Source organism: Suncus etruscus, chromosome 14, assembly GCF_024139225.1.
Source record: "Suncus etruscus isolate mSunEtr1 chromosome 14, mSunEtr1.pri.cur, whole genome shotgun sequence".
Classification (NCBI taxonomy): domain Eukaryota; kingdom Metazoa; phylum Chordata; class Mammalia; order Eulipotyphla; family Soricidae; genus Suncus; species Suncus etruscus.
In genome coordinates, this window is record NC_064861.1 from 2,416,103 (window position 1) to 2,427,057 (window position 10,955).

Sequence of the window (10,955 nt, forward strand, 5' to 3'; positions counted from 1 at the left end):
TCCTAGCAAGGAAAAAAACATGAAATAAAATAGGAAGCATCTTGAGTAGACATTTTTGCATATTCAACAAACCACTGTAAAAATCTTCATGGAAATGCACTTTTCCCCTTCCTCAAGAACATAGTGTTGGGTAAGAGCACAAGTAACCAGCTGCTGTGTCACTTTTACTTCTTGACTGGTTATCGATGGATCCTCAAAGAGCTCCCAGAACAGAAACTGATTCCCATTCCCCTACCCCCTAGGAGGGGAAAGAGATCTTGGTGATATTTATCCGCGGCAAATAATCCAGACAGGAGGGTACAAGGGGCAAGAGGGTCGGATGTAGAGTCCTTTTGACAACCTACCAACACTCCAAAAAACCTTGAGCCAGCTTCTAAACTGCTCCAAAAGACCCAAGCACCTGGCTCCCAAACTATGTATTAGGCTTTCAACAGTGCCCCCCACCTAGAAGGACCTCAGTGGGAAAAGATAAAGGAAGAGATAATAATCTTATCATATATAACAAGCAGTTATTGAGGATTCAAAGAAACTCTGTTCACTCAGCCTTGTGATGTGTTCAGAGATGGCAAATAAGACTCTACCTTGCCTCACCAGTGCATTCGTCCATTCCTACCCAATCCTGTCCAACAATCGAGCAAATCTCTGATAAGCTCTAAGGACATGACCCAAAGCTACATACATGTAGGCATATGCCCTAAATTACAAGGTGCAACCCTAGAAAAGAATCCAAGTGGGTGGCAGATAACCAGCTGCCTGCTATTTTTACACACAGCTCAATCCTGTTTCCTTTTAAAATATCCAAGTAAGAAAACAGAGTAAAGGGGCCAGACGATAGTGGTACGTTTCTCTTGCACTTGGCCAACACGGGACAGACCTAGGCTTCATCCCCAGCATCCCATATGATCCTGAGCCTGCCAGGAGCGATTTCTGAGTGTAAAGTAGACTCTTAAAGCAGTACCTGAGGTCTTGTTGCCAATATTGACCTTACTCCACTAAGAATGTAGTGAGTGACTAAGGAGCCAGAGCAGGAGGCAAGTGGTGGGCAGGGCAGTTCTAATACACGCTCAATCCTCAATACCCCATGTGGTCCCTTGAACCCACCAAAAATAATCCCTGAGAATAGCCAGAAGTAAGCCTTGGGGACTGTCAAGTGTGGTACAAATACAGGAAGGGAGGAAGAGAAAGAAAAAGATGTTTCACACTCAATGTAAAACATTAAATCTTAAATGAAGCAAAATCTGACTAGAAGCAGCACAGCAGTAGGCTACTTGCATTGCACACAGTCAAACCAGGCTCAACTTCCAGCATCCCATATGGTTCAAAGTTCACCAGAATTGAGTATTGTACAGAGCCAGGAATAAGCCTTAAGCAGTGTTGGCTGTGGCCCCCCAAAAGCAAAAACCCCTTGTAACTAGTGAACAGGGAGAAGTTGTTTGTCCTATTCTCTAAGAGTTCAATTTATCATCCACAGAAACTAGAGACTACTTTAAATTCACTGATCATTTTTTTTTTAAGTTAAAAAAAAAGTTTTATTTGGAGACAGGGGTGATAGTGGGAGGTGGTTGGTTGGTGGTGATAACAGAATTGTGTGCTCAAGAGCATGCAGGCTTCTCCACAGGCAGAGCCCTGGTACACAACTCAGGTATAAAATAGGCAAGTCCCCATCTCAAGAGGTGCGATACAGGCGACATATATTCGGGGACTCTATACCCACCCAACAACATCAGCACATATGCCTAATTCACTGATAAAATTTAAAGCAAGTTATTAGCTGAAGTTCCACCACATTTTCCAGGGCCAGAGCCATTTTGTAGGGTTATGGTCCTTGCCCTATATGCCAACCACCCTAGTTTGAATGCCAGTACCAGGACAGCACTAGTGTGCCCAGCACCCCCAAATCATTCCTAGAAAGGCTGCTTTTCAGTGTTAAGCTTATTGTAACGCAGCAGGGAGGGTATTTGCCTTGAATGTGGCTGACTCAGGTTCAATCCTTGGCATCAAATCTGCTCTCCCAAGCCTGTCAGGAGTGATTCCTGAGTACAGAGCCAGGAAAAACCCCTGAGCCACCACCAAATAAGGCAACCCCCGCCCCCCCCCCCAAAAACACACACAAAAGCTGAATGTTTGCTCCAAAGGACAAGTTAGCACAATACAACAAAAATTATACATGAATCACTTTTCACTGCTGTTAATCCTCCAAGATAAAATTTTGCCTGAGTTTTTTGTTTGTTTTGGGGCCACCCCCAGTGGCGCTCAAAAAAAAATCACCCCCGGCAGGTTTGAGGAATCATGAGATGCCAAGGACCGAACCCGGGTCAGCCACCTGCAAGACAAACACCCTATCCTCTAGCTATCACTCAGGCCCCAATTTAAAGGAGTATTTCAGCAGTTCTTGGAGAGAGAAATATTCTAACTAGGAAAAAAAAAAATCAAAAGTAATAGCGGATTTGTCTACAAAGATTAATCAGGAGTGGATTTTTTTCTTTTTTCTTTTTTTGGTTTTTGGGCTACACCCAGTGAGACTGATTCCTGGCTATACTCAGAAATCACTCCTAGCTTGGGGGACCATATGGACGAACCATGGTCGTCCTAGGTTAGCACCTGCAAGGCTAACTACTGCTTGCACCAATGATCTGGCCCCAAGGCTGGATTTCTTTTCTTTTCTTTTTGTTTTTTTTTTTTTTGGGGGGGGGGTGTCACATCCTGCAGCGCTCAGAGGTTACTCCTGGCTCTATGCTCAGAATCACTCCTGGCAGGCTCAGGGGACCATATGGGATGCCAGGATTCGAACCACCAACCGAACCTTTGGCATGAAAGGCAAACGCCTTACCTCCATGCTATTTCTCCAACCCCCAGGGCTGGATTTCTAAAGAGCCTTTGCTACTTTTGTAACTATCCAAAATAAAGAAATGCTTCAAAGCAAGAATAAGATGAATTGGATTTAAAAAACACATATTGGCAATAGTATATACCAGGTTTTAGTTCCTTAAACTGTGGGTCACAAAATATTTGGTAATATAAAAGGCTACTGAACACAAAATGAGGGAAAAAATTACTAAGAATCAGGCTGAAACAGAGACTGGCACACATCACAAAGAACAAGTGCTGGTGTGGATGTGGGGAGAAAGGAACTTTCAATTCACTGCTGGTGGGAACGCCGTCTGGTCCAGCCTTTCTGGAAAACTATAATATAGTTATTCCTCAAAAAAGAAAAAAAGAGAAACTGAGCACCCAAATGAACCAGCAATACCACTATGAGGATATGCCCTAGGGAACACAAAAACAATACAAAATGTCCCCTGCAATGTTCATGGCAGCTCTATTTACAATAGCTGACAACAGGTGATGACTAAGAAAATTGTGGTGCTTCTACACAATGGAATACTACACAGCTGTTAGGGAAAAAAATGAAGTCATGAAATTTGCGTGAAATAAGTCAAGAGGGAGAGAGCTCGACACAGAAGACACTAGAGATGAGGGCCAGAAGGACCAGTCCATGAAGTGTAACACAAAAAGTGATGAGCAGGGGCCAGGCGGTGGCGCTAGAGGTAAGGTGCCTGCCTTGCCTGCGCTAGGACCGTGGTTCGATCCCCCGGTGTCCCATATGGTCCCCCAAGCCAGGAGCAACTTCTGAGCGCATAGCCAGGAGTAACCCCTGAGCGTTACCGGGTGTGGCCCAAAAAAAAAACCAAAAAAGTGATGAGCAAAAGTTAAGAGAAATAACTACACTAACTACCATGACAACGATAGTGAGAAAGAAATAGAATGCCTGTCTAGGTCTAGAAGATAGGCAAGGGTGGGGGAGGAGGGAAATGCAGGACATTGGTGGTGGGAAAGCTGCACTTGGTAAAGGGGTATGTGTACATTTTCTGACTAAGACCCAACTCCAAACATGTCTGTAACCAAGGTGTTTAAAGAAATTACAAACTATAAGAAAAATAAAGATATGTTTTAACTAAATAAATATAAAAATTAGGATGAAGAGATACTAAAGATGGCCTTGTCAACCTGGTGTCCTGTTGAGCATCCCATCACCAAATGGGATGATTCCTGAGGCCAGAGCCAGGAGCAAATCTGACTCACTACCATCGTGGCCCAAAAAACAAACAAGGGGCCTGACTGATAAGGAAACAGTAGGAAGTTTACCTTGCACACGGCCAACCTGGAATGAACCCTGGTGCGATCTCTGGCATCTCATATGGTCCCGAGCTTGACAGGAGTGTTTTCTGAGCGCAGATCCAGGAGTAATCAATCCCTGAGCACCACCAGATATGGTCCCAAAACCAAAACAAAACAAAAACCACCCAAAATCAAACCAAAAGATCCTACAAATCAACCACACAATTAAGTCAAGGTACTGTCAGTACTGCCCACAATGCATTTCTCAGGGCATAAGGAATCACAAGTGGCAAATCAAGATCAGGTCTTTAAAATTAAGCTACATCCTGGGACCAGAGCAAAATAGAACAAGGGGCAGAGCACTTGCCTTGCAAGTGGAAGACCTGGGCTTAATCCCATACATCTCATGTTGTCTGCCAAGCACTGGTACCATTTCCTGAGTGCAGAGCTACCAGTAACCAGAACTGCCAGGTGTGGCCCAAAAACCAATCAACCAAAAGAAAAATAAAATACAATTAAACCATACACTAAAAGCACATTTATCTCTGTGCCCAACTTGATACATAAATTCCTATTACAAATGAGAATTCCTAATACATTTAGGAAGTAATTTGGGTTACTGAGCACAGATGAAATCACTAAGGAAAAAAAATTCTCAAACACCAAGTCTACTGTTGCCACTTTATGAAAATAGAAACCATCTTCATTTCATATTCAACCCCTCAGCAGCAGTTGAGGTATAAACAGAGCTTCAAAGAGGCAGTCCCTGGGCCCGGAGAGATAGCACAGCGGCGTTTGCCTTGCAAACGGCCGATCCAGGACCAAAGGTGATTGGTTCGAATCCCGGTGTCCCATAGGGTCCCCCGTGCCTGCCAGGAGCTATTTCTGAGCAGACAGCCAGGAGTAACCCCTGAGCAATGCCGGGTGTGACCCAAAAACCAAAAAAAAAAAAAAAAAAAAAGAGGCAGTCCCCCACTACCACAAATTATATAGTCCAGTTTCCCACATTTGGGGAAATCGCAGGGGTCAGCACATCCGGAGTGCAACGGATAAGCCTCACCCTGGGGAAACCACCTTCGTGATCATGGTATCTCCCCTGCCTGAACTTAGTATTCTTTAGCTTAAAAGGTCCAATCTGGGAATAATTTTCGAACAGGCCGCTTTCTCAAAGGGTCTTTTTTGGGGAGAGGAGACGCGCATACCTACTAGTGCTCAAGGATTTCTCCTGGCACAGCACTCAGGAATCCTGATGATTAAACTCAGGCAGACCATAGGTGAAGCACTTTAACCCCGGTACTAACACGCTAGCCCATCAAAGGGATGTTCTCACATTGGTTTTTTTTTAAAAAGTCTTGGGCATTTGCCTTGCACTCAGCTGACTGGTCAGGTTTGATTCCTGGCATCCCATATGGTCCCTGAAGCCTGTCAGGAGCAATCTCTAAGCAAAGAGCCAGGAGCAAACCCTGAGCTTGCCGGGTGTGGCCCAAACCCACCTTCCCCATACTCTACAACCTATCTAAACAATTGAAGGAAAAAAATGTGCAAATTCAACTCTCCCTTCTAGTCAAGTAATAAAGTCCCTAGAGATTGAAGGGGTCTGGAAAATGGTTTTTCCCCCTTAAAGGAACAGTTCCCACCTTTAACTATCCACTGTAAGCCTGCATCTATCACTGAAGTGACTAAGACTTATCACCAATTTTTCCAAGTTACAGATTCTTAAGTGTTAACAGTATATTTGCAAAAATTACAGCATGTTTGGGCTGGAACGCTAGCAGAGGGGATAGTTTACCTTGTAGGTGGCTAACCTGGGTTCAATCCCATATGATCCCAAGCACCGCCACGGATTCCTGAGCCCAGAACCAGGTAGGCAATAACCCTAACACCTCCGGGTGTGGACCAAAATCCAAAAACAGAAATACAGTATGTTTAACATCAGAGGAAATTATTTCTTGGACTTAATACAAAGGATGGTAAAATAGAAGGTAAAGAGAACTTAGTGTAGGACTAATCTCCAGACTTAAAATTGGGGGGGAGGGGTTGTCACACCTGGTGGCACTCATGGTTTACTCTTGGCTCTGTGCTCAGAAATCGCCCGATTGGCTCAGGGGACCATATGGAATACTGGGAATCAAACCCAGGTCCATCTAGGGTCAGCCGCATACAAGACAAATGTCCTACCACTGTGCAGATATCTCTCCGACCCAGACTTGGAACTATTTCAAAGTAATTCTGTTGTCATTGGTTTCACCACACAAAATGACTTTCAAGTCTTAAGAGGAGGCTGAAAATAGTAGTTGTGGGTGGGGTGGTGACGGGGGGGGGGGGGGGGGGGGGGTGGTGACGGGGGGGGGGGGGGGGGGGGGGAGGCGGCACAAGGCATGAAGCCATCACAGCATCAAATGGTCTACTACACCAAGCAACATGTGGGCACTCATAGCAGAGCCATAAACAGCCTGGTGTGGCCCAAACACAGCATCCCCAAAGTACTTTGTGGGACACACACACTAAACAATCAACAGGTCCAGCTTTCACCAAGTGTTCTCTGGAGATCTATGATTAATCATTGTTTGATTACTGTTTGTGGGACTCTAGTCTAACTTTGAAGATCTCTGCTTTGATTATGGGACAGACTCTGACAGATTAACTTTGAGGCTAAAGGGCAGATAGCAAATGGTTAAGGAGTTTGCCTTGGACATGACCAAGCCTGGTTTGATTCCCACGATACATTCCCCCACAAAGTTAGAATATGCCTTGAGCACCACCAGGTTTGGCCTAAGAACAAGAGTTAACCAGGGGCAGGACACAGAAGGATGGAGTACAGGCCACACAAGGAAGAAAAGCAGGGATATATGTCCATGTCTTCCAAGTGGCTAATCGCCTCTATTCCCAGAATGACTCACAAGAGCTCTAAACAGCTTCAGGAGCAATTGTGAGGCCTTCTGTTTGCTCATATACAGAAGGTAGGCTGGGGGAGGGAAGGAGGAGCCACCAAGCCACCAGTTTCTGAACAGGAGCAGTGTGCCAAACAAATCAAGTCTGGGGACTGCGGTCTAGATCCGGGTTTCCGACCATGGCCTGACTGGTGCTCAAAAACCATCCATTCCTATTTCAACGTTCCTCCAAGTATTCGTGGCATTTGGGGGAAGCTTTCCTTTCTACACATCTTCCCTTGTTTACAAGGTGATGAGATTTACATAGACCACAAAGAACCAGGAGGAAGACTCAACTGAACATGTGAAAGGACTATCAAGATGGGGAAATACGGGCGGAGAGATGGAGAGATAGATAGCGCAGCGGCATTTGCCTTGCGTTTGCCTTGCAAGCAGCCAATCCAGGACCAAAGGTGGTTGGTTCGAATCCCAGTGTCCCATAGGGTCCCCCGTGCCTGCCAGGAGCTATTTCTGATCAGATAGCCAGGAGTAACCCCTGAGCATCACTAGGTGTGGCCCCCCCCCAAAAAAAAAAAAGATGGGAAAATATGGTGGTCCCGGTTCCTCAGTTCATATATTGAAAACAGTAACTTCATGAATGACAAAGCTATGAATGTTCAACATCCAGTAAAGTTTAATGCCTCTCTTAAGAACCTAAATATTCTGCTATACTTTGATGAGCAACATATTAGACCAATATAACCAAAATCAGTATGAAATTGTCAATTCTAGTCTCAGTCCTTCTTATATTTCCTAAAATGCAGTGTGAACTGTACAACTGGGCAGAGTTGTAGTTCTTACAAAAAGAAATTCGGGGGCCCGGAGAGATAGCACAGCGGTGTTTGCCTTGCAAGCAGCCGATCCAGGACCAAAGGTGGTTGGTTCGAATCCCGGTGTCCCATATGGTCCCCCGTGCCTGCCTGGAGCTATTTCTGAGCAGACAGCCAGGAGTAGCCCCTGAGCACCGCGGGGTGTGGCCCAAAAACCAAAAAAAGAAAAAAAAAAGAAAAAAAAATTAGTCCAGGCGGAGAGATAGCACAGTGTTTGTCTTGCAAGCAGCCAATCCAGGACCTAAGGTGGTTGGTTCGAATCCCGGTGTCCCATATGGTCCGTCAGTGTCTTCCTCCCACCCCCCCACCCCCATGCCTGCCAGGAACTATTTCTGAGCAGATAGCCAGGAGTACCCCTGAGCACCACCAGGTGTGGCCCAAAAACCAAAAAAAAGGAAAGAAAAACTGGTTAAAATACTCAATGACAATGAGACTAAAGGCATCTATCTTCAAGGCAGAAACAGCACTCTCCATACAAGTGAAAACAGAGATAAACATATGGGACAATATTAAGCTGAGAAGCTTCTGCACCTCAAAGGAAATAGTGCCTAGGATTCAAAAGCCACCCATAGATTGGGAGAAAGTAGTCACCCAATACCCTTTAGACAAGGTGCTAATATCTTAAGATATACGAGTTACTGAAAGAACTTAAGAAAAAAAATCTAACCCCATCAAATAATGGGAAGAAATGAACAGGCATTTTTTTTTTTTAAAGAAAAACTACAAATGGCCAAAAGGCACATGAAAAAATGCTCCACATCACTAATTATCAGGGAGATGCAAATCAAAACAAGGAGTCATGCCACAGAGACTAGCACACATCTCAAGTCCAAGAACAGTAAGTTCTGGCGAGGATGTGAGAAGAAAGGAACTCTCATTCACTGTTGGTGGAAATGACGCCTAGTCCAGCCCTTATGGAAGACAATATAGAAATTCCTCAAAAAACTCGAAATTGAGCTCCCATACGATCCAGCTATTCCACTCCTAGGGATATACCCTAGGAACACAAAAACAAAAATCCCTTTCCTCACACCTATATTCAATGCAGCACTATTTACAATAACCAGGTGCTGGAAACAACCAAGATGCCCTTCAACAGATGAATGGCTAAAGAAAGGGTGGTACGTATACACAATAGAATATTATGCAGCCATCAGGAGAGATGAAGTCATGAAATTTTCCTATACATGGATGGACATGGAAACTATTATGCTGAGTGAAATAACTCAGAACAATCTCACTTATCTATGGGTTTTAAGAAAAAAATAAGACATTATTGTAATAATGCCCAGAGATGAGGGCCAGAAGGACTGGCTCACGATATGAAGCTCACCTCAAGGAGGGGTGAGTGCAGTTAGAACACTAACAACTACCACGACAATGTTAATGAGTGAGAGAAGTAGAATGCCTGTGTCGAATACAGGGTGTGGGTGGAGGGATATGGGGTGATTGGTGGTGGGAATGTTGCACTGGAAGGGGGGGTGTTTTTTTTTGGTGACCAAAACCCAACTACAGTCATTTTTTGTAATCACAGTGTTTAAATAAACATAAAAAAATTAAATTAGGGCCGGGCGGTGGCGCTAGAGGTAAGGTGCCTGCCTTGCCTGCGCTAGCCTTGGATGGACCGCGGTCCCATATGGTCCCCCAAGCCAGGAGCGACTTCTGAGCGCATAGCCAGGAGTAACCCCTGAGCGTCACCAGGTGTGGCCCAAAAACAAAAACAAAAACAAATTAAATTAAAAAAGAAATTAGCAAGACTATACTTTTAGGGATCATTTCTATAGTATGTGACAAGAAGGTCTATTCGTGAAAGGTCTATTTGTGTAGAGCACCCGAAACCACGAGAAGCGGCCAGAGCGTACTCTCCTGAGCACGAAGCCCGCTCTCTAGGTGTCACTTCTGCCATGGCCTTTTGCCACTGATGATTGTTCTTCCCTTCCTTTGGAAGGGGTAGAGGAAGAGGATGCAGTTAAAAAAAAAAATTGACAATTTTTCATTGTAACTTCAACATTGCAAAACTCTGGATGGTTAGGTTAAAAACAGTAAAGAGTGGGGCCCGGAGAGATAGCATGGAGGTAAGGCGTTTCTCTATCATGCAGAAGGTCATTGGTTTGAATCCCGGCGTCCCATATGGTCCTCCGAACCTGCCAGGAGCAATTTCTGAGCGTGGAGCCAGGAGTAACCCCTGAGCACTGCCACAAAAGAACAGAAACAAAAAAAACAGTAAAGAGAGGGGCTGGGGCGATAGCACATTTGCCTTGCATGCTGCTGACCCAGGATGGACCTTGGTTCCATCTCCAGTGTCCCATATGGTCCTCCACGCCAGGAGCGATTTCTGAGCACATAACCGGAACCGGGATAACAAAGTATCCAGATGTATGGTTGCCAAATACTGTTTAAAATAGCATATGGCAGCTCAGAGCACTTTTTTTTCTTCGATTTTTGGGTCACATCCGGCAGTGCTCAGGTATTACTCCTGGCTCTGCGCTCAGAAATCATCCCTGGCAGGCTCGGGGGACCATATGGGATGCCGGGATTCGAACCACCATCCATCTGTGTGCAAGGCAAACTCCCAACTGCTCTGCTATTGCCCCGGCCCATTTCTGAGCACTTTTATATAACTGTAGACTTCAATTAATAGGAAGTTTCAGGGCTGGAGCGATGGTGCAATGGGAGGGTGTTTGCCTTGCATGCAGCTAACCCAGAACGGACCTCGGTTTGATCGCTGGCGTCCCATATGGTCCCCCAAGCCAGGAGTAAACCCCGAGGTTCAGAGGGTATGACCCAAAATCAAAAAAAAAAAAAAAAAGAGGGAAGCTTCAAAATGATTTCAACTTGAAGTTTGTAATTTGTTAAAAAATCTATAGCTGGGGCCCGGAGAGATAGCACAGCGGCGTTTGCCTTGCAAGCAGCCAATCCAGGACCAAAGATGGTTGGTTCGAAATCCCGGTGTCCCATATAGTCCCCTGTGCCTGCCAGGAGCTATTTCTGAGCAGACAGCCAGGAGTAACCCCTGAGCACCGCCGGGTGTCAAAAAATCTATAGCTATTTTACCTTAAGGATCAAGAGTTGGGTT

General features: G+C 45.1%; 1 non-coding gene and 1 pseudogene across 1 annotated transcript; one reads left to right on the top strand and one right to left on the bottom strand.

Annotated features, from left to right (window-relative positions):
- Positions 1-5,078: 5,078 nt before the first annotated feature.
- Positions 5,079-5,232, bottom strand: LOC126028880 (uncharacterized; annotated as a pseudogene).
- Positions 5,233-9,632: 4,400 nt separating this feature from the next.
- LOC126028939 (small nucleolar RNA U3) lies at positions 9,633-9,849 on the top strand. Its single transcript, XR_007502610.1, has one exon. It is a non-coding gene; the product is annotated as a small nucleolar RNA U3 (small nucleolar RNA).
- The last annotated feature ends 1,106 nt before the right edge of the window (positions 9,850-10,955 follow it).